We start from the raw sequence: 24,316 nt of genomic DNA on the forward strand, positions 1-24,316 counted from the left end.
AGCAGCAGACCATGACATTTTGGACAATTTCATGCCCCCAAATTTGTGGGAACTGTTTGGGGATGGCCCCTTCTTGTTCCAACATGACTGCACACCAGTGCACAAAGCAAGGTCCATAAAGACATGGATGAGAGAGTTTGGGGTGGAGGAACTTGACTGGCCTGCACTGAATCCTGACCTCAACCGGACAGAACACCTTTGGGATGAATTTGAGTGGAGATATCTTTGCCTGACCTCACAAATGTGCTTTTGGAAAAATGGTCAAACATTCCCATAGACACACTCCTAAATCTTGTGGACAACCTTCCCAGAAGAGTTGAAGCTGTTATAGCTGCAAAGGGTGGGCCAACTCAATATTGTACCCTAAGACTGGGATGCCATTAAAGCTCATGTGTGTGTAAAGGCAGGCGTCTCAATACTTTTGGCAATATAGTGTATGTAAAGTATTGCTTAAATTGACAGCGTTATATAAGTACCTGTAATAATAATTTAAAAAGGTGACAGTAATTTAAGCCTCAACGTGTCTGTTATCTATTCTATCACAGTTAAGGTACATGAATATTACTTTCACTTATGTTGCCACTCATCATTTGCAAGCCTTAGTTAATGTACTTAGAAGAGGAAATAAGAGCAGTATTGCAGGAAATCCGCTCCCCTTCCCAAAGTGGCCAATACTTACAGTTTTATGTAGAAAGGAAACAATTAATTGAGCTAGAAAGGAAAGCAGCTGTATTTCCTGCTGCTTTACATACAATAGGAATTGCCCTCTTGTACAAAAACGGGTGTTATGTTAACAGATGGGCACCATGGGCTAGCTCCAGAGACAAATAAATGGTATATGCAATTGAATATGCTTAGAATGGTCTATCACAAGTAAATTTGCTTACTTAAGAAACAATTGTACTGTATATAATAAACCATAAGTAAAATACAAAGTCACTACTACTACAGAGTTCATAATAAATGTAGTCTTGCGAGCTGCTATGGTACCTATACAATTATTAGTGCAAAATTAATTCCAAAAAATATGAAGTGGAAACAGTAGATCGCCTACACCATACACATACCCATACAAATGTGACATCAATATGCAAATACAATAAATTAGTGTCATGCTCCACTGATGAACATATATAAAGTATATATAATCTCCAAACTTATAAGTCAAAGCCAAAATTTTAAACAAAATGTTGATAGTACATCCGTGATCATACACTCCTTTTAGTGATGTGGACAAACCAACTTATACTTGATTCATCTTTAACCACTTGCCTACTGGGCATAAACCCCCTTCCTGCCCAGGCCAATTTTCAGCTTTCAGTGCTTTCGCACTTTGAATGAAAATTGCGCGGTCATGCGACATTGTACCCATATGACTTTTTTTTACATTTTTTTCACACAAATAGAGCTTTCTTTTGGTGGTATTTAATCGCCACTGGGTGTTTTATTTTTTACACTATAAACAAAAAAAAAAGCAAAACATTTGAAAAAAATTTTTTTTTCTTGTTTCTATTATAAAATGTTGCAAACAGGTAATTTTTCTCCTTCACTGATGTGCATTATTGAAGCTGCACTGATAGGCAGCACTGATGGGCAGCACTGATGGGCACTGATGAGGTGGCACGGATAGGCAGCACTGATGGGCACTGATAGGTGGCACTTATCCAGCATTGATGGGTGGCACTGCTGGGCAGCACTGATGGGTGGCACTGCTAGACACAGGTGTGTGGCACTGTAGGGCACAGGTAGGTAGCACAGCAGGGTACAGGTGGGTAGCACTGATGGGCACAGGTGGGCAGCACTGATGGGTTGCACAGGTAGGCGGCACTGATGATCAGTGCCCTGATGATCAGTGCCGATCACTTCTCTGACAATTGCCGATTATCGGTAGTACTTTCCTCACTCTGTAACAGCGTTAGGAACGTGCAGCCGATAACCAGCAGCTGTATTTACCCGGAGATCTGCTGTGTCATTGGACACAGCTGATCACGTGATAAAAGGATACTGTGATTGGCCATTTACCGTATCACGTGATCAGCTGTGTCCGTAGTGTGTGCACGAGCAGGGGGCACGTTCTGGAATGATGTCCATGGACGTTGTCCCAGAACTAGACAACCGCGCTGTAGACATCTTTCGGCTATAGCGCGGTAGGGACGAGGTTAATGTATTGCAGTGATAACCATGTAAATATGACCAAACCATTAAGTGAAGTCATAAATAGCTCGTGTCCCTTAAGTGGACTGTGGCTGGATGGGATTGTTATCCTAAAGGGTTTGGATCCTCTCACTTCCTTAGAAGTCTTCCTCCATTGGTCCGTGTGCCATAAGAAATAATCATAACATAGTGCCTTATCCTCTTTTTAAAACATTTATTATTACACTATATTACACTCACATGCACATGTTCTACAATTGTTGTTATGATATTCCAAACATTTGCTAGCAATCCGATGTTGAGTACTTGCTATTAGCTGTCTCCTTCAGCGTGAGAGTCGTGATGTCAGAGCCCTTCCCCTACGCGTTATGCCACCGGGTCACGTGACTTCATCAGGGGGAGTTGATGCAGAACCACAAATCACAGTGACAAAATTATACCTAAAGCGATATTTCATTTATAGGGGGAATCTGGTGAGTTAAGAAGTATTAAAATAAAATGTAAAAAATATTATACTGCTGTTGTATTAGTTTTATTTTTTTAGGCTCTTTTTTTTCTTCATTTTTACCTGGTGATCTGGCTAATAAGTCTGGTATTTTTAAGCTTCCATTAACAGGTCAAGCTGTCCAGCAAAAGTGGCAGTGAGAGGGTTGAGACAAAGCATTTAACACTGACAAGGGTAATTTTCATGATCATCTATTCATTATTTATGTAAAGCCTTTATCTCAAAAAAAAATAAAACTGTTGCTGTAACTGCTTAAAAAATGTTAGATTGAGTCCCTTTCACTGCCAGGTCTGTATGTTGTATGGACCTGACATTGGGGAGTTTTACACACATACTCCCAGTGGTTGTGTGTAAATCTGACAAGCCAACTCCTGGCTGTCAGATGACAGCAGTCTGATGCCTCTGGGCGGCACTGGATTGCTTTCATAACTCGTGGTAATGGGAGCACAGCAGATACATGTCCACTCTCCCCTTTTTGTTGCTGACCCGGAAGTGATGTGTAAAACGTCACTTACGGGTCCCCCTGTCAGTGTGAAAAAACATTTTTTTTTTATTGTAAAAAAATTAAAGTAACACCCAAGCACATAAAATCCCCCCCAAACTTTTTGAGCCCCCCCCCCAACCTCACATAAACGCATGTGCGAATGTAAATGCATGCATCAGGAAAATGACAACTGCAATACACAAGTTACATATCGCTGTGCAAGCTGGAGTGTGAGCAATAATTCTATCACAGGACCTCCTCCATAAAGCTAAACTGACAACCTATAAGGGAACTTTTAAAGTGTCACCTATAGAATATATAGGGAACTTAAGTTTGTTGTCATTTCCCGGGTGCATGCAAATTTAAGGTTTGACATGTTGGGTATCTTTTTACTCAATGTAACCTTGTCTTTTATATTTTACCAACAAATTGGGTAATTTATTGCGATCCTATGCCCTAAAATTACCTTTAGTGTATTTTTTACTAAAATTTTGCATTTCCTAGATCTTTGTGGAAATATTGTGTGACACAAAAAATTGGAATTACCACTATTTTATTCTCTAGGGTGTCTGCTTTCAGAAAATATATAATGTTTTGGGGGTTTATGCAATCTTCAGGCCTAAAATTATTTTTTAAGCATGTGTGCAAAAAAACAAGCAAAAATGGCTGTGGCAGCTAAAGGGTTAAATAAGTAGCCAAGTCCATCTAAATCTGCAAGTGCATCTAAAACTACTCTTCACCCAGACTGACAATGCTGCAGTTGAATGGCATCTCTGTTGCTTCGCCATCCTGAGTGGAGATACCCTAAAACGGGAAATGTGTTAGCGGCCGTTACACCGTGTGAAAATAAAGAAAAAGCCAATGCCACCACATCAAAAGATGGGTAAGCTCTAACATATTACATTTTTGTTTTTAAGTTTAATAGCGCTTTAAAGCAAACTGAACTAAAATGTATTGGAGCACCACGAACTGAAAATGCTGATTACCTCATTTGTATTTTTCAAAGCAAACTCGCCCATACATCCATGTTTCCTTGTTAAATTTTGTTGAAAAATCACTTTGAAAAACAAACACTCTCTACACTGCAGATTATTCCTGTAGCATTAACTTCCTGGAATCCATCTACCCTTAGCTCAGGCATGCAGGCAGGAGGCTGTGCTTAGCTGAGAAAACCAGATGAAAGAAAAAAATGCCTATGAAGACTCTTGCGATGTAGGACATCAATTGGGCACAAGCCAAAAACCAGGAAGTAACTGAAATTTTTTTTAAAAAGTAATATACCTTTGTATTTATTTACTAATGCTGGCAGCATAAGTATTAAAAATAGTTAAAGTGACACTAAAACTTCTCTTTTGTTTTGGGTGCCATCCTCTCTCCATGGCACCAGCATCTTAACTGTGGTTACCCGACTGTTATGGCTTGCAGCTGCACAGCCAGGTACCCGCTGAGCATAGTGAATGGTCCCACAGTCTTCGGGGTGGGGGGGGTTGGGAGGAGAACTTCCACTTCCGATCGCCTATTCGGTTGGAAGGGAAGTGGGTACCTGTCAAATCAAACCTCCCACTCCCCAAAGGTGTCAATCCTTAACCACCTTCCGCCCGCCCTATAGTACAATGACGGGCGCAAGGTGGTTCTCTCGTTCTGATAGGAAGTCATATGACATCCTACCATTCTCACAGCGCATGCGTGGCTCAGGGAGCACGGCAGCGCGGCGATCGCCGGTGCACTGTGTCCCTCGGACACAGCGGATCATGGAAAGAGCCGAAGATGTCGGCTCGGTCATGTGATCAGCTGTGTCCAATCACAGCTGATCACATGTAAACACGGAAATGCTGGTTATCGGCATTTCTCTCCTCTCGAGCTGTCACGCTGACAGCTTGAGAGGAGAGCTGGTAATCAGCTTTCCGCGGACGGGACATGTACACTGATCATCAGGGCACTGATGATCAGTTTGCCTTGATGATCAGTGTGCCCCAGAAGTGCCACCTGTCAGTGCTCATCAGTGCCACGTGCCAGTGCCCATCAGTGCCACGTGCCAGTGCCCATCAGTACCACATATCAGTGCATACCAGTGCACATCAATGCCACATATTAGTGCCCATCTGAGCTGCCTTTCAATGTCACCCATCAGTGCCACCTATCAATGCCAATCAGTGCCACCTATCAGTGCTGTAATCAGTGCCACCTATCAGTGCGCATCAGTGTCACCTATCAGTGCGCATCAGTGCCAGTCAGTGTCGCCTATCAGTGCTGCCTATCAGTGCCATATATCAGTGTCATGTATCAGTGCTGTCTTTCAGTGCCCATCAGTGATGCCTGTCAATGCCCATCAGTGCAACCTACCAGTGCCTCCTCATCAGTGCCCATCAGTGCCACCTATCAGTGTCCATCAGTGCAGCTTATTAGTGCCCATCACTGCAGCCTCATTACCGCACATCAGTGAAGGAGAAAAATCACTTATTTACAAAATTGTATAACAAAAACTAAGAAAAAAACTTTTTTTTTCAAAATTTTCAGTGTTTTTTTTTCCCAGAGGTGATTAAATACCACCAAAAGAAAGCTCTATCTGTCTCAAAAAAATGATAAAAATGTCATATGGGTACAGTGTTGCATGACCGCGCAATAGTCATTCAAAGTGTGACAGTGCTGAAAGCTGGAAATTGGCCTGGGCAGGAAGGGGGTATAAGTGCCTTGTAGGCTAGTGGTTAAAGGGGAGCGAGTCCTTAAAGCAGAACTTCCCCTTTTGGGGGGAGTTCAGTGGCAAGATCTCCTCACCTTGGTATTTGTTACAGACATTTTTCTAGAGTTGACAATTTATGTAGCGCTTTGCATTTTGTACATTCCCTTCAGTTCCTGCAATCCAGGAGTTGACAATCTAGAGTCCCTTTATCACATGTTTACATGCACTAGAGATAATTTACACGGGAGCCAATTAAGCTACCAGCAGATATTTGGAGTTTGGGAGGAAACCCCTACAAGTCGAGGGAGAACATACAAACTCCATGCAGGTAGTGTCCTGGCTGGAATTTGAACCAAGTGCCCCTGTGCTGCTAGGCATACATGCTAACCACTAAGCTATTCTTCCTGCAAAATTCGTTCATTTAAAAAAAAAAAAAAACAGAGGAGGACATTCTCAAAATTGCCATCACAAGCATGCAGAACTAGTAACTGAGGCTCCTTGAGATTTAGAAAACATAATAAAAGCTACACAATTTAAAGCTCTAGCAAAGCCTTTCTCAAAATTTTTACCCCAAAGGAACCCATCAAAACTTTTCAGGGCTTGGGGATTCCCTCCTAAAACCAAATGAATTCATCTGCTGAAGGCAGGATTTACAGACTCTACCGTCCTAACTTCAAGTAATGAGGTATTGTAGATTGTTTGTAATTTTAGTGAATAGAGTATCAAACTGATAGGTTAATTGTTGCTGCTACTAGGTTAAATAAAAAAGGAGTTGATTCCCCTAGATCTGCCTGTTTGAATCTTCAGTGAGGGACAGCAAGACGGAAAGGAAGAAACTTGTGCTCTCTCTTTAGAAAACCCCAATTACTAGTAATCCTTTGTCATGTCTGCACTCTGTATTAAATGTTTTATTTGGAAAACAAAATTAATACATTTTTACAGCAGGTGGTAAAAAAGTAAACATGGAAAAGAGGCTACAGTCCACCCGCTAGCTCAAAAGAAGAATATATAATTCTAATATAAACTATAACACGTGCGTAGATCTAAATGACCCTTTCATTTGTTATAGCCTGCTCATAATAAATTAAGGTGTATCTCTATACACATCCTCTATTTTAGATTTGGAAAAGGAAGAGCTAGACCCCCTGTCAAGTTTTTATTATGTCTCCACTAGGGAGATTCATCCCTTCTATTTGGACTGTTGACCATTATTTTGGCTACACATACACTTTAAAACGGAACTAACCCCTCAATTTAACAGTTTCAAAAGACAGTTACATTCCGGGCACATGATGGGATTGCTAACTGTCACATTTGCTTGTGCTCTCAACCAAACTGTCAAACCATCAAATGTCTGGTGTTATAACTGATCATATGTGCAATATCATGACAGCTGAAGATTAACCAGTTAAACTCCCCCCTATAGCAGTTTTACTGCTACAGGGCGGACGCCCTGCGTGAAATCACATACAGTTATGTGATCCACGCTCCTGCCATGTTCACGGGCAGGGGGGCACACGCTCGCGCCCGCCTGCCTACCAGGCAGTGCTGTGATTAGGTATAGCACTGATCACTCACCAGATTCAAGCCAATGATGTTTGGCCTGGACCTGTTGATCAGTTGTACCCAAGCAGAACTCAGCCTGTGCCTGTGTTTACATTACACAGGCACAGGAAATTATGCAATCTTCTCTCCCTGGATCACATTCTGTTGCAGAGAGAGAAGAAAGCAGATCCATATGAGTCACTTGATACATTGCATGCAAAACTGCAGGGTTAGCAATATCAGGCCTTATCTCTGCTAACACTAGCAGGTAAATTTTTTTGTAGTGTTCAAGCAGTCCTTGACAGCCAGATGCTCTTTTTCCCATGAGTCGCACTAGGTATCTATAAATTTAGTGGCCAAAATGTCCAACGAAAGGTACACTAGTGAAGAGGCCTACAGGATTCTGAGTATGACAGATGAAAACGAAGGGGAAGCCTCACTGACAGAATCTGCCTCAGAATACAAACCTGTAGAGAGCCGAGCACCCTGACAGATAGCTCAGACAATGGAGTAGGGGTCCCTGCTAAGGTCAGGCATACCCAACTCCATTCCCACGTTGCTGAGGTGTTAGAATTGCATGATGATTCTCATATGCACCAGAGTGCCGGTACTAGTGTCACTCTACCTTTTGTTGAACTGGTGTGCACCACCAGCCTAGTACATCCGGGTCTTTTACATACGAGCACTGCAGTATCACTTGGTGACATGGAAAGTCCCATAAGTGCAGTACAAGCTGGTGTGGTGGCTAGCACAAGTAGTGACCTGCAGTCACCAAGAATTCAAACACAGGCCTGTTGAGCCCTCCCGGATGTGCTTGCAAATCCTGATTGGCAGTCCACAAATTCTGCAGCACCGGAACTTCCCTCATTCGCTGCCCAACCAATAATTCAGATGGAAACAGCAAATTTTACTCCCCTTGATTTTTTGGGGCTATTTTTCAATGAAGATCTGTATGGATTGATTGTGGACCAAAGCAATTTATATGCACAACAATTTACCGCCAACCCAAATTCAAACCTTGCCAGACCACTTGCATGGAAACCTTGTACGGTTTCTGAATTTAACGTTTTTTTGGGCCTAGTCCTCAACATGGGCATTACTATTATTATACAGTATTTATACAGCGCAAAAGGTTTTGCTCAGCGCTGTACAATAGCGAGGGGGACAGAACATGAGACAATACAGTAACAATACAATACACGAGGGGTTCGAGGGCCCTGGTCTTTCGAGCTTACAATCTAGGAGGGAGGGGATAGTGGTACAGGAGGAAGTGGCTGTGGGGGATGGAGTGGTGGGAGGAGTAGAGGAGATCGGTTGTTAGGTGAGGGTGGGGTAGGCTTCCCTGAAGAGATGGGTTTTCAGGGTGCGCCTGAAGGTGAGGAGGGTAGGTAACAGTCTGATGGATTGGGGTAGGGAGTTCCAGAGGATGGGGGAAGTCCTGGAGAAGTCCTGCAGTCGGGCATGGGAGGAGGAGACCAGGGAGCTAGAGACTAGGAGGTCCTGTGAGGAGCGAAGGGCACGGGAAGGGTGGTATTTGGGTATCAGGTCAGTTAGGTAGTAAAAAGAATGAGTCGCCTCATATTGGTCCACAGCCCCGATTCATCATATGCCCAGGTTCTCTGCTGCCATGGCCAGGCATAGATATGAGAATATGAAATGATTTATGCATTTCAATGACAATACACTCGTCCTCAGGGTGACCATGAATATGATAGGCTTCAAAAAATTTTCCACATCGTAAATCACCTTAACCAGAAATTTGCTGATGTCTATACTCCCCAGCAAAACATCTGCATTGAAGAATCCTCATTAATTTCTCTGGCCACCTTGCATTCAGTTTCTCCCCAGAAAGCGTGCCAGATATGGGTCAAGATGTATAAGACCTGTGAGAGGGCAACAGGCTATACAAGTAATTTTCAGATTTACAAGGGTAAATATAGTCACATGGAGCCCCCCGGATGCCCAGACTACATGGGGAGCAGTGGCAAGATAGTTTAGGACTTGGTGTCACCCTTTTTTCCTTATGGAGTGCCACTTAAATGTGGACAATTTTTATACAAGTGTGCCACTAATTAGACATTTGTACAATCTTGGCAGCATGTGACCTAATCGCCGGAGTTTCCCCCAACAGCTTGGAAATAACCAACTTAGAAAAAGGGATAAAGCCTGCTTAAAAAACAATGAATTGCATGCAGTGAAGTGGAAGGACAAACTGGATGTTTTTGTGCTGCTTTCCATTCATGCAGACACAACCATCCAAATTTCTAAGGCAGTTGGTATTGTCGAGAAGTCCCTCTGTATCCACGACTTAACATGTGAGGGGTTGACTTCAATGACCAGAGGATGAAGCCGTACTTAGTTTCCTGTAAATGCAGATGCTGGTACAAAAAAGTGTCTGTATATTTATTTCAATTGTCTCTGTACAATGCTTTTGTGCTTTACAAAGCAACTGGACTAAGTGGATCCTTTCTAAAATTTCAGAAAGAGATCATCATGGCCCTTTTGTATCCAGGTGCTGTGGCCCAAACTCCCAACCCAGATGCAGTGAGCAGGCTGCATGAGAGGAATTTTCCTGATGCCATTCTTGGTACCCCAACCTAAAAGTCACCCCAAAAAAGATGTGTCTGTAGCAGACAAGGAATTAGTTATGGCACCCACTTTTTTGTCCCTCCTGTCCTGGCCAACCTGGTCTCTGCCTCAAGGACTGCTTCCATCACTACCACACACTAGTGGAGTATTATTATAGGGTACAGCACAGCACAGACTAGGACAGGGGTGGGCAACCTGCATCTCTCCAGCTGTTGCAGAACTACAAGTTCCATCATGCCTCTGCAAGTCATAGCTGCAACTGTCAGTTTTGTAATGTCTCATGGGACCTGTAGAGTCATGCTTGTAACTTCCGGTCTTTGCAATGCCTCATGGGAAATGTAGTTCCAGCTGGAGAGCAGCAGGTTGCCCACGCCTGGTCTAGGGCATATATTTACACAGGGTCTCAAAAGATGCAAGGTAGTCAAGAAACTAGCTATCACATTTTGAGAGACCCTAAAATTCTGGAAAATTTACATTTTAAAAAATTGTTAAAAAAGTAAAAAAAATAAAAAGTAAAAAAAAAATAAAAAGCCAAAAAATAGTTGTCATTTTATTGAGTTACTGTACTATGCTTTGGCATATACATTATACTGCCAAAAGTATTGGGAAGCCTGCCTTTACAAGCACATGAACTTTAGTGGCATCCCAGTCTTAGTTCATTCAGTATTAAGTTGGCCCACCCTTTGCAGCTATAACAGCTTCAACTCTTCTGGGAAGGTTGTCCACAAGGTTTAGGAGTGTCTATGGGAATGTTTGACCATTCTTCCAGAAGTGCATTTGTGAGGTCAGGCACTGATGTCGGATGAGAAAGCCTCGCTAACACTCTCCGCTCTAATTCATCCCAAAGGTGTTCTTTTGGGTTGAGGTGCACGCCGGTCAAGGTCCTCCATCCGAAACTCGCTCATCTATGTCTTTATGGACCTTGCTTTGTGCACTGGTGTACAGTCATGTTGGAGAAGGAAGAGGCCATCCCCAAACTGTTCCCACAAAGTTGGGAGCATAAAATTGTCCAAATTGTCTTGGTATACTGACGCCTTAAGAGTTCCCTTCTCTGGAACTAAGGGGCCAAGCCCAACCCCTGAAAAACAAGCCCACACCATAATCTCCCCTTCCAGCAAACTTTACACTTGCCACAATGCAGTCAGGCATGTACCATTCTCCTGGCAACCATCAAATCCAAACATATCCATTGGATTACCAGACAGAGAAGCGTGATTCGTCACTCCAGAGAACACATCTCCACTGCTCTACAGTCCAGTGGTGGCGTGCTTTCCACCACTGCATCCGTCACTTTGCATTGCACTTGGTGAAGTAAGGCTTGGATGCAGCTGCACGGCCCTGGAAACCCATTCCATGAAGCTCTCTACACGCCATTGTTGTGCTAATCTGAAGGACACGAAGTTTGGAGGTCTTTAGTCTCTATTGACTCTGCAGATAGTTGGTGACTTCTGCGTCAACAGTTGACCGTGGAATATTTAGTAGCAAGGAATTTCGCGCATGGATTTATTGCACAGGTGGCCACCTAGCACAGTACCACGCTTGACTTCACTGAGCTCCTGAGAGTGACCCATTCTTTCACAAATGTTTGTAGCAGCCTAGGTGCTTGATTTTATACACCTGTCACCATGGAGCTGCTTGGTGCACCTGAATCCAATGATTTGGAGGGGTGTTCAAATACTTTTGGCAATACAGTGTATATTTTATAATTTTTTTGGCACAAATTTCAATTAAAAAGTTTTTGTTTTATTGAGTTACTGTTCCATTGCTGCCATTTTGTGTTATTGTTAACTGTTGTTGTTTTCTTTGTAGGAATGCCATTCAGCTGCAGCATCAATCTGTTTATTCTGACAGCAAAATGGTGTGCTCTCAGAATATATGTCAGTGCGAGCAGTACTGCTGGATGAGATTTCTCAAATGCAGTTAAAAAAAGAACATATATGCCCAAACATGGGGGCCTGGGGTGGTCAGTGGGTGGATAGCTCCAATGATTCGCCATATATTTTTAAAACATTTTTTTGGCAGAGATTTCTTCATCACATTTCATGGCCAACATTTATGTAGTCGTATTTCATTGACTCAACATGCCTTCCAGCAAAAAGTCTGGGTTGTCTACTTCCCAAAAAGGGGTCATTTGGGGGTGGGGATAGTGCTCTCTTGGAATTTCAGAGCCTCTGAAACTGTGATAGAAATTTAGGAAGTGAAAAATGGAATTTACACATTATCAGGCTTTCAAAGGGGTCATTGGATTTTGGACTCCTGTATGCAGCTAGACTCCCAAAAAAGACTCACATATGGTATTGAAGAGAAGTAGCTGAATATATTTCAGAATTTAATTCCAAATATACCCATGACATGTGTAAGCAATATACCATTAAAATGACAACTTTTTATAAAAATTTTTTTTTGTCATTTTCCAAATACTTGTGGAAAAAAATAAATCTTCCAAGGACTCAACTCGCCTCTCAGCAAATAGCTTAGGGTATCTACTTTCCGAAAAGGGGTAATTTTGAGAAGTTTGTGCCGCCCTGACACTTTAGCATCTCAAGAAATGTGATAGGCAGTCAGAAAGTAAAAGCAGTGTAAATTCCTTTATCTGTACCGTAGTTTGTAGATGCTACAACTTTCACATAAACCAATTAATATACATTGTGTATTAATAAGTATATTATATACATGTATTTGGATTTTTTTCACCAGAGACATGTAGCGAAATACATTTTGGCTTAAAATTTATGACGAAATTTGAGTTTATTGGGTATTTTTATAACATAAATGAGAAAATATAATTTTTTTTCAAAATGTTCAGTCTTTTTTTGTTTACAGCGCAACAAAAAACCCGGAGGTGATCAAATACCACCAAAAGAAAGCTCTATGTGTGTGAAAAAAAGGACAGAAATTTTGTTTGGGTACAGTGTTGCATGACCGTGCAATTACAAGTTGAAATAGTGCAGCACCATATATTAAAAAATGGCCTGGTCAAGAAGGGGGGTAAATATTCCGGAGGTCAAGTGATTGTTTTTTATTTTTTCAATGTATACTCCAATTTGATCACTTTTATTGCTATCAAAAGGGATGAAAAACAGCCCCTTGTGATGGCATGTGTTGTGACAGATCCTCTTGATGAAGAAATGTGGGGTCTATGAGACCCCAGATCTTTATACGTGCATTAGGCTATATTCACATGGCTGTAAAAATGTTGCTGATCATATGCAGATGCCTCGGATGCAGATTTTTGGATTTTGTGCTATGGATCTAAATACAGTACCAGTTTACACACCTCAGTAAATGTTTCTTAGTCTAGCTTAACATTTGGGAGGTATGTGTGTAGTCTGTGCTTTGTTCCTCATTGTGTTCAGTCTATACACTGCTTATTGGGTGTAGTCTGTCCCCAGCTCCTCATGTGTATTGTGTACCATGCTCCTCATTGTGTGCATTCTGTGACCTGCTACTCATTATGTGTAGTTTTTCCCCTGCTCCTCATTGTGTGTAGTTTGTCTCCTGCTCCTCATTGTGTGTATTCTGTACCTTGCTCCTCATTGTGTGTGGTTTGTCCTCTGTTCCTCATTGTGTGTGGTTTGTCCCCTTTTCCTCATTGTGTGTGGTTTGTCCCCTGCACCTCATGGTGTGTAGTCTGTGCCCTGTTCCTCATGGCGTGTAGTCTGTCCCCTGCTCCTCATGGCGTGCAGTCTGTTCCGTTCCTCATGGCATGCGGCCTGTCCACTGTTCCTCATGGCGTGCCGCCTGTCCCGTTCCTCATGGCGTGCGGCCTGTCCCCTGCTCCTCATGGCGTGCGGCCTGTCCCCTGCTCCTCATGGCGTGCGGCCTGTCCCCTGCTCCTCATGGCGTGCGGCCTGTCCCCTGCTCCTCATGGCGTGCGGCCTGTCCCCTGCTCCTCATGGCCTGTAGCCTGTCCCCTGCTGACTATGGCGTGTAGCCTGTCCCCTGCTGACTATGGCGTGCAGTCTGTCCCCTGCTCCTCCTGGCGTGTGGCCTGTCCCCTGTTCCTCATGGGGAGAGCCCTGTCCCTCATGACGTGCGGTCTGTCCCTTGCTCCTCATGGCGTGCGGTCTGTCCCTTGCTCCTCATGGCGTGCGGTCTGTTCCTTGCTCCTCATGGTGTGTGGTCTGTCCCCTGCTCCTTATGGTGTGTGGTCTGTCCCGTTCCTCATAGTTTGTGGCCTGTCCCGTTCCTCATGGCATGAGCCCTGTCCCTCATGACGTGCGGTCTGTCCCCTGCTCCACATGGCATGCGGTCTGTCCCCTGCTCCTCATGGTGTGTATTCTGTCCCCTGCTCCTCATGGCGTGCGGCCTGTCCCTTGCTCCTCATTTTGTGTATTCTGTCCTTTGCTCCTCATGGTGTGTATTCTGTCCCGTTCCTCATGGTGTGTGGCCTGTCCCTTGCTCCTCATGGCGTGTATTCTGTCCCTTGCTCCTCATGTCGTGCATTCTGTCCCCTGCTACTCATGGTGTGTATTCTGTCCTTTGCTCCTCATGGTGTGTATTCTGTCCCCTGTTCCTCATGGCGTGTGGCCTGTCCCTTGCTCCTCATGGCGTGTATTCTGTCCCTTGCTCCTCATGGCATGTAGTCTGTCCCTTGCTCCTCATGGCGTGCATTCTGTCCCCTGCTCCTCATGGCATGTAGTCTGTCCCTTGCTCCTCATGTCGTGCATTCTGTCCCCTGCTCCTCATGGCGTGCATTCTGTCCCCTGCTCCTCATGGTGTGTATTCTGTCCTTTGCTCCTCATGGTGTGTATTCTGTCCCCTGTTCCTCATGGCGTGTGGCCTGTCCCTTGCTCCTCATGGCGTGTATTCTGTCCCTTGCTCCTCATGGCATGTAGTCTGTCCCTTGCTCCTCATGGCGTGCATTCTGTCCCCTGCTCCTCATGGCATGTAGTCTGTCCCTTGCTCCTCATGTCGTGCATTCTGTCCCCTGCTCCTCATGGCGTGCATTCTGTCCCCTGCTCCTCATGGCGTGCATTCTGTCCCCTGCTCCTCATGGCGTGCAGTCTGTCCCCTGCTCCTCATGGCGTGCATTCTGTCCCCTGCTCCTCATGGCGTGCATTCTGTCCCCTGCTCCTCATGGTGTGTATTCTGACCCTTGCTCCTCACTGTGATAACTTGCCATGGAGGAAGGAATCCTAGCACCTTTTGAGGTGAGAACATACAGGCCGGCAATGTGCTGGTTAACCCTCTTCTCATTGGAGGTAGACTGGGAGAGGGTTCCGTGACGTAACCGCATGCGTGCCTCAGTCCCTAGTGTGGTGCGTGGCGGGGCCGTGCACGGGCATGCGGGAGCGCGCAGTGGGAGGTGTGAGGTATTCAGGCCAGGCGGAGGCGGCGGAGAAGTGTGTCCGTAGAACGGAGAGGATTTGTCGGTATTCCCGTGTGAGTGTCGGACATGGATGCCGGGAGGAGCGGGTAGGTGATGGTGAGAGTGTTGTCTGTGCTGCGTCTTGTCCTGTATATATAGGTATGTGGCGGCGGGCCTGCGCTGGCTTGTTGTGTTGTTGTTGTGTTTGTATTGTGTCTCATCTCCAGCGCCGTGTATACCGGACGGCGCCATCCATTCTCCCTGGACTCCTATTCTGCAGAGCCGGCAGTCCATGGACACAGACGTGTTCATGGAGGAAGGTCCGGAGATTGGAGGAAAGTTGGAGCTGCATGAGAAGCAGTGGAAACATCCCAGCCTGGGCGAATCGCAGACAATGCATTGGGATTGGTTAGAGGGGGAGGTTACATCCTCTGTCATGTTTTTATGCTCACCTGTATTCCACTCACTTCCGGTTCTGGTGACCACACAGGAAGAGAAAAGATCTCACCTAGCGGGGTACAGAAACCATTCCTGCCTTGCTTAGGGCCTCTTCACACCGCTGCATTGGAAATCAGAACATGCATTGTGTGGAAACACTTTATGGATTTGCTTTGTTGCCTTTAATGCAGCACTTTAGGTGGTTTGCTTGTGTTTCATCCCTGGTCACCTGGGAAAACATCGATGTGACTAATGCAGGCCATAAATGGTTCTAATTCCAAACAATTTTTTCATCCGGAAATTGAAAGTTATAAAGTTCACCCCATATAACAGGCAAAACTTCTGTTCCGTCCAGGTCACGGCTCTTGCGCATATTCTTTTCGGAAAAACGATTGTACAATTTGACCATCATTAAATCAAAAATCAGTTGTTTTTCACAAATTTTCCAACATGCCGATCACTGAAAAGGGGAGGAACCACAAAAATCGGCCGGTGTCATTGACCCACTAACAGAGCGAAAATTGGCCAATTTTTCTTAGGTCTGATTTTTGTAAAAAAAAAATCGGTTGAATTTCGACTCATGTATGGCTGGCCTTAGATGCATGGTGCATTTTCTTTGGCTATATTGTAAGATGCGTTTTTCATAGAAACTGAAGATGCAGCGAGCTGGACTTTCCAGAATGCAGCTTGCTGTATAAGTCCTCATGCACACTGGACGTTTTTACAGCGGCTGTTTTTGGCTTTTGATGTTTTTTTCTACAGCCAGTAAACCCCCCAGCATGTTATCCTATGTGTCCATGCACACACAGACAGTAATCATCAGCATTTTTTTTGGCTGGAATAAAACCCAGGACTAGTGGGTTTCTAGAGGCGTTTTTTAGCTGTAAAAATGCTTCAACGCTGAAAAAACATTTTTGTATACTTTTTTTGACTAAAGAAAAAAAATTTTTTTTTGTAAAATAAATGCGGCAAAACACTAATACAAAACTATGCAAAACCTTACTTTTTTAATGCGATTTTACACAGCTAACGTTACCAGCGTTATTGAAACGCCCAGTGTGCATGGAGCCTTAAAACGCAGCATTCAATGTGAACAGTTAGGATTTAAAGGGAATACTTTTTTATGCACTTTTGCTGCACCGGGAAGGTGAGTTTGAGGCAGACTATACATGAGGCTCGGTTCAGACTAGTGCGACTCGTGACCAGGGGCGGACTGACAACTCATAGGGCCCCCGGGCAATAGGGGATCATGGGGCCCCTGTGTCCTTGCCCAAACTCAAAAAAGCCTATGAAAAAGGTACCAGGGGCATCTCATGGGGCCCCCTACTGACCTCGGGCAGTGCCCAAGTTTCCAAATGGTCAGTTCGCCCCTGCTCGTGACACATAGTCATATGACAAGTCAAAACCCATTCATATCAATGGCACCCATTCCAATCTGTGGGACTAATGTGGCAGTGTCTTTAAAAAAAAGTTGATGTGACTTGAGTGCCATATGGTGCAGACGTTACACTAGTTTGAGCTGAGCCTACTTTTTTTTTTTTTAACCACTTGATGTGGATGGGGGACTCCTCCCCACTGAGCTATTGTATTCTGACAGTGGGGGGGACTTCTTCACCCTCCGAATACACTAATCAGCATTGGGGGCTGTGGCCTGCAGTGCTGATCAAGTGGAGAAAATCCGTCGGGATGGTTGTACATTAGTCAATCAGTAGTTCAGCTTCTGTACCTCCTCACCCACACATGGGTCAAAATTTCAGCTGGTCCCTGCTGAATCGGTCTAATTTAGAGCCATGTATGGCTGGATTTAGTGTGGCAAAGGTGCACCGGTGTGAGCAGGGCCCTACCCGTTATGTGGTGAGACTGCGATCAAAACTCCAGCACTGTGTCCCGCTAGAGCACACCAGTGTCCATCTGTTGAGGGCAGCTCGCTGATGCGATAGAACCCCAAGGTGTATGTATTTCCAAAACTTATTTAGGTTTTGGATGCAGTAGAAGTTTAAACCCCCTGTCACTTTTTGGCAGCCCATGGGGAGATTTATTTCGTTGCCAGAGACACAACAGGATGTTAGAAGAAACCTCCCTCTTAGGTTGTCCCCATTAGACTGACACTCTCCTCTTGTTCTGGGGAAAACATTTTTGATTTCTCCACTTTCTCTTTCCTGGTGACCATTGTCCTTAGTAAAACAGAGGGGTTAAAGTTTATGTAAGCCCTCACTTTGTAAAACATCCCATTCAGTGTAAAATAGAATTGAAATGCAATACATTTGTGTATAGATGTAAAAAAAAATCATTATAAATAGTATTTCCCCCTTTTTTAAAAATAAGTGAATATACTGCCTCGGTTCTCAGCTGCAAAGGTGCTCAGAGAGGAGAAATGACAGTACAGTGATCTTCCCAGTGAATGCCTGGTGGGGGGGTGCGGTCTGTCTGGACAAGTCTGATCATTGGAGGAGAGCAGGCTGCATTTACAGCACAGCTAAAGAACTAAGCGTGCTGTTCATGCTCAGTGTGGTCAGTTTTTAATAGGAAAGCAGAGGGACTGGCAGGAACTGCAGGAATTTCACAAAAAGAAAGCAATACAAGGGGAACAGGATACTTTCATAAAGACCTGGCAGAGGCTCCCATCCTTCTCCATCCTGCTTTAAAAAAAAAAAAAGTAATCGTTCCTGCCCCCCTACTTGCTTAAACAAGGATGTGATTGAAAATCTTAAAGGTAATACAATCCTGACCAAAGTTCTAACACTGCCCTGTTAAAAACAAAAACATTATTGTCTGGAGTTTGGCTTGTAATAGATATGGTCATTTCTATTTTTAGAGCGAGAGATGTAGAGGCACCTCACTTAGGCGGCCATGCCATTCATGTGTTGACCGATGCATGCCACGACTTATAGATTGTAAAAGCAATGTATTCAAATAGGAGCAGCTCACCCCAGTGTGTTGTGCTAGTGTCCACTGCTTTTTTCTGAAAAAAAAAGGTAAAACATGCCCTATTTTCTTTTTCAGTGCAACACATGTAAGGACACTGAAGCGTGCTTAAAAGCACGAGTCAAAACAGTCAAGTGCCTGCCACATATAAAGCTTGTGATGTTAAAATGCAATGTAGTGCGCGGTAAACCACGCAGAATAACACGCGTCTGTTTACATGCTCTCAACACATCGCTCTGTGAATTCATTAGAAGACTACAGGATTTTACCAAATAAAAAACTAGTCTTCCTCTCTAGCTTTAGTTCTAAGGCATGGAGTATGATGCACGCGTTTGTGTGCTGTCTGGGGGTATTAGTAATACATGCATTTGGGCCAGGCAAGGGTATCTGGTATGCACAAGTTTTTATGAAGAAGTATATTCTCTCAGACAGCAGCATGTTCACCCCGGGGTGTATTCCTGTGCAGAAAAAAATCCGAAAAATGTGCAATTTTAATAGACTACATGGAAAGCTGTTCTGCATAAGTACATTGCATATTTGAAAACATTTGCAGTTTGTTTTGAAAACTTTCATACACATGGGGTTAAACATACATAGTAGGGGGTGATATGGTGACTCTTCTATAAAAGCATGTTAGTGGTCTCATGATACTTACCTGCTGCTGTTATGTTTACATCTTTGCAGACTCCTCATCTCATGCCTTGTTCATACAGCAGGTTTTAGAGACACCTAGATATACATCTGTGGATTCTTTTGCCCTCTGTGGAGAAAATAGTTTTACATCTAGGATTTTTTTTGTTTTGTTTTTTTGTTATGCACCTCTTTTTTACTCAGCAGTTAAATTTGATCAAATCCATTGCATATTATAGTTGTTTTATTATTTACTGACTTCATGGGTGAACCTGTAGTCTTTTACTAAAATCACTCTATGATTACAGCTGAAACAGTCTGACTTGCTTCTTCATAGCTATTTAGAGGCATGAACCTTTAAGCCCTTTGTGATTGCAAAACACCTTTAGTTCACATGTAAAATGCCTCTTGATGTGAGAATGTTAAAGGATAAGAGTCTATGTTCACCTTCTGTAACATGTTACTCTTGCAGCTTCTACACCCCCCCCCCCCCTTTTTACCCCCCTTCCCAATCCCTCGTTGTGACAGTGAGCAGGGTATCTTCTCCCTACACTCGCTGTCACAATTTAAAAAAAACACAGCTGTGCAGGACTCTGCCCCCCTGGCCGCATCATTTATTCACAGAGTTCTGTGAATTAGAGAACTACAAGTACCAACAGCCTTTTCGGCTGTCTGCTTGAACTACCACATGCTGGTGAACACCGTGCAATGCTCTGCAGGCTCCTTGTAAAAACACACACAAAAATAATAAATACGCATTTTTTAACCTGCAAATAGATGTGAATTTATTATTTAATTGTTTTTTTACAAAGGGGGAAAAAAAAATCTGTGGATTAAAGCGAAACCCGTAACAACTTGATAAAAATAATGTTCTTTAGCAAGGAATATACATTCCATATTCATAATTATGCTACCAAAATTAGTGTGTGCTGTATGTTGCTTCAATGAATGCTCCTTTTCCATCTTGTCAGCGGCTGCCATTTTGCTGTAGCCCAGAGCCCCTGAACAGCAGTAAATCTTTAGGCTGTCAGCAGATCAACCTCTAGTGGCTCTGCTTTTTGGCATGGTGCAACTGAGCATGTGCAGAACAGGGTGAGACAGTGTATTACTGGATTTTAAACAGCATAGCACTTATTTTTAATGTTTTACATAGCTATACATGCAAAAGGTTCCTGCCTGAAGTGATCTAGCAGGACTTAAGTCTCTGCTTAAAGTTCCACTTTAAGCTCCTATAGCGGTTTGTTTAACTATACATATTATTATTACAGGTACTTGTATAGTGCTGTCAATTTACACAGCGCTTTACATATATATTGTATATTCACATCAGTCCCTAACCCTCAAGGATCGAACAATGTAAGGTCCCTAATTCACATTCATACATACTAGGGCCAAGTTAGACATGAACCAATAAATTTACCAGCATGTCTTTGAAGTGAGTGGTAGGAAACCCATGCAGGCACAGGGAGAACATGCAAACTCCAGGAAGGTGCTGCTGTGGTTGGCCTTTGAACCAACGATCCTAGTACTGCCAGGCAGAAATGCTAGCCACCTAGCCTGTGCTTCCCATAGTAGTACCATTCTTCTGTAAATGATTGCTCTGGGATGTTGGTGCATAATATGTTTAGATATTGTTCATTAATTATGTTTTCCTAGTTTCCCTTATTTGATTTCAAACTGAAAAATGAGCCATTGGTTTATTGTGAAGTTTACTGACACGTACCAAGGCTGCTAAACTTGGTCTGGATATCTGAGCTTCTAAAAACTCAACAGTTAAGGCTGTGTAGACAATTTTAATCTTTAGCAATGAAAAGATTTCACCACTTGCAGGTAGTCCCCTTATTCGGTTAGAGCTTCACAGGGCTTTAGGCTACATTCACACTGAGCTGAGCATTTTTGAGTGTTGTTTTTTTTTTTTTTCTTTTTAAGCAGATTTGCAAATATTATAGGCGTTTTTGCTGTGGTCATGGAAATAGCCAGTTTAAGCTGAATAAAACACTCAAACAAAACGCTCATTTCCACTGTTGAGGCATTTTCTATTCAAGTCTATGGGGAAAAAAAGCTCAGATTGGTCTTCAAAGTAGCACAAGTACTTTTTTTGAGCGACAGGTGTTTTGCTACAGGCAACAGAATGCTCCAGTGTAAACAGGGGCCATTGGAAATAACGGGATTATACTTGTTGATTATTTCTGAGCATTGAGCTGAAAATCGCTCAATTGTGAATGGGGTTTTATGGTACTAGACATTTCCTGTGCAGCTGTAGCCTGAGGTGACTGTCAGGAAGTGGTTAACTCATTCAGTGGCAAACCATTAAATCACCTTTATAGTTTAGCATGGATTACTACAGTGCTGGGCATTGCAGTCATCAATTGCAGAGCAGATATTGGACAGCCCTAAATGTCATGTGAGTATGGCCTCATGCACTTTGGCCATTTAGCCACTCTGCATACAGTTCTGGCATTTTTTTGCTAGTGGAGGGCACAGGCACACCAACCAGCCCTGCTGCCTTCAGTCTGTGACATTCTGAGTAGTGGTGCACTGAAATGAAAATCCTGGACCAAACATTCAGGATGTACTTGGCTGAAAACCAAAAAGGACAGTTTTTTTTTCAATAAATATTTATATGTATATAGTTTGACTTTTTAATTAATATGAACTTAATTTAATATGATTAAAAAAAAAATACTATCCAGTAACGTAAAATAACTTTTATTGAAAGTAACACACAAAAATTGGACAGAAAATAAAATGAAATAAATATATATGAAGTAAATGGGGCATGCTTTTGCATTGAAGTCAATTATCCTTATCGTCACTTTTTTTTTTCCCCCTATCTGCACAATGCAGATAACCCTATTTTTGGTTGACAAATTTCGGCAGTCGATATATCGGTGCATCACTAATTCTGGGAGACTAAAAGTTGCAGCTGGAGGGTGCATTCAGTAGTACTAAACTTTAGGGCAGTGTGTGCCCAGAACCAAATGAATTGGATGCAAGAAGTCTGCTTTTCTGGCATTTGGCCCTGGATGCATACTACCCTAATTGTAGGTATCACTTTGGTGCACTGCCTGGGCACAGCAGATTTGAGTCTCTCTCACAAAGTTTTAAAGAGTGCAGCACCATGGCCGAAAGGTGTTCCTGTGCCTTCCTCCCGCACCAACTGACAGCTTCTCATGCACAGAGGCTAAACCCTAACTGGTACATGCTGATGTCAAGTAGAAGTCAGCATCCTGTCATATGATAGTGTAGGGTAAGCCAGATCCCACCTTGGATCGGTGCAATGTTACCACTCTGCAAGGGGGAACTTTGCTGCTCAAAAACAACTAAAGGAACATTTTTTAATCAGAGTATAACATCAAGTTAAACTCCTGGGATATTGATCTGGTCATGTAGCAGAGGGGGTTGTTAATTTCAGCTACTTTGGTGTTAATGATATCAACAGGTGCACTAGATTGGCAACAATGAGATGATCCCCAAAAAAACAGGAATGGTTTTACAGGTGGAGGCCACTGACATTTTTTCCCTACTTATCTTTTCTGACTTTTTCCTTTAGTTTTGCATTTGGCTAGGGTCAGTGTCGCTACTAGTAACTGTAGGCGATACCTGAACCCTACAGAGGTTGCACAGGCAGTCCAACTCCTCCAGGATGGCACATCAATATGTGCTATTGCCAGGTTTGCTGTCTCTCTCAGCACAGTTTCAAGAACATGGAGGAGATTCCAGGAGACAGGCAGTTACTCTAGGAGAGCTGGACAGGGCCGTAGAAGGTCCTTAACCCATCAGCAGGACCAGTATCTACTACCTTGTGCAAGGAGGAACAGGATGATCACTGCCAGAGCCCTACAAAATGACCTCCAGGAGGCCACTGGTGTGAATGTCTCTGACCAAACAATCAGAAAAAGACTTTAAGGGTGGCCTGAGGGCCCAACGTCCTCTAGAGGGCCCTGTGCTCACTGCCCGGCACCATAGAGCTCAATTGGCATTTGCCATTGAACACCAGAATTGGCAGGTCTGCCACTGGTGCCCTGTGCTTTTCACAGATGAGAGCAGGTTCACACTGAGCATGTGACAGACGTGAAAGGATCTGGAGAAGCCATGGAGAACGTTATGCTGCCTGTAACATCATTCAGTATGACCGTTTTGGTGGTGGGTCAGTGATGGTTTGGAGAGACATATCCATGGAGGGAAGCACAGACCTCTACAGGCTAGACAATGGCATCCTGACTGCCATTAGGTATCGGGATAAAATTCTTGGACCCATTGTCAGACCCTGCACTTGTGCAGTGAGTCTTGGGTTCCTCCTGGTGCACGACAATGGCCAGCCTCATGTGGCTAGAGTATGCAGGCAGTTCCTGGAGGATGAAGGAATTCATACCATTGAATGGCTCACCTGACCTAAATCCAATAGAACACCTCTGGGATATCATGTTTTGGTTCATTCTACACTGCCAGGTTGCATCTCAGACTGTCCAGGAGCTCAGTGATTCCTTGGTCCAGATCTGGGAGGAAATATCCCAGGACACCATCCGCCGTCTCATTAGGAGCATGCCCCGACGTTGTCAGGCATGCATACAAGCACGTGGGGGCCATACAAACTACTGAGTACCATTCTGAGTTGCTACAATTAAATTTCAGCAACATGGACTAGCCTGCTGCATAATTTTTTTCAATTTGATTTTTAGGGTGTCTTTGAATTCAGTCCTCTGTAGGTTGATAATTTTCATTTCCATCAAATGATGGGGCATCCTTACGTTCCTAACACATTACTCAGTCTATATCAGCTTAGATATCCAGCATGAGATTTTTCCCCATTGAGATTTGATGTGTTTTACATTTTCTTGAGCAGTGTATATGCAACTCCCATCAGTGAAAGGTTTGGTGGTACTCGTTAAAGCTGTTCTCCAGCTTTTAGTGATGTTTAAATATTTAATTTGGACCAACTTGGTCTGTAAGTATTGCCTACAAGATACAGTGGCTGGGCGCTCTATATAAGATGTATGTAGCCTCAGTGGTCCACCAGTGGGATGTGTACTTCCTGTCTCACTGCTGGAACAA

General features: G+C 43.5%; 1 protein-coding gene across 1 annotated transcript in view; it reads left to right on the plus strand.

Moving 5' to 3' along the window:
- Positions 1–15,244: 15,244 nt before the first annotated feature.
- Positions 15,245–24,316, plus strand: part of BMPR1A (bone morphogenetic protein receptor type 1A) — a 125,943-nt gene continuing 116,871 nt past the window's right edge. Inside the window, exon 1 of the mRNA XM_089676496.1 lies at positions 15,245–15,375. The gene's annotated coding sequence lies outside the window, so the exon portion shown is untranslated. The remainder of the gene's footprint in view (positions 15,376–24,316) is intronic.

Source organism: Staurois parvus, unplaced genomic scaffold (assembly GCF_062004578.1).
Source record: "Staurois parvus isolate SC_StPar_1 unplaced genomic scaffold, SC_StPar_1.0 ptg000170l, whole genome shotgun sequence".
Taxonomy (NCBI): domain Eukaryota; kingdom Metazoa; phylum Chordata; class Amphibia; order Anura; family Ranidae; genus Staurois; species Staurois parvus.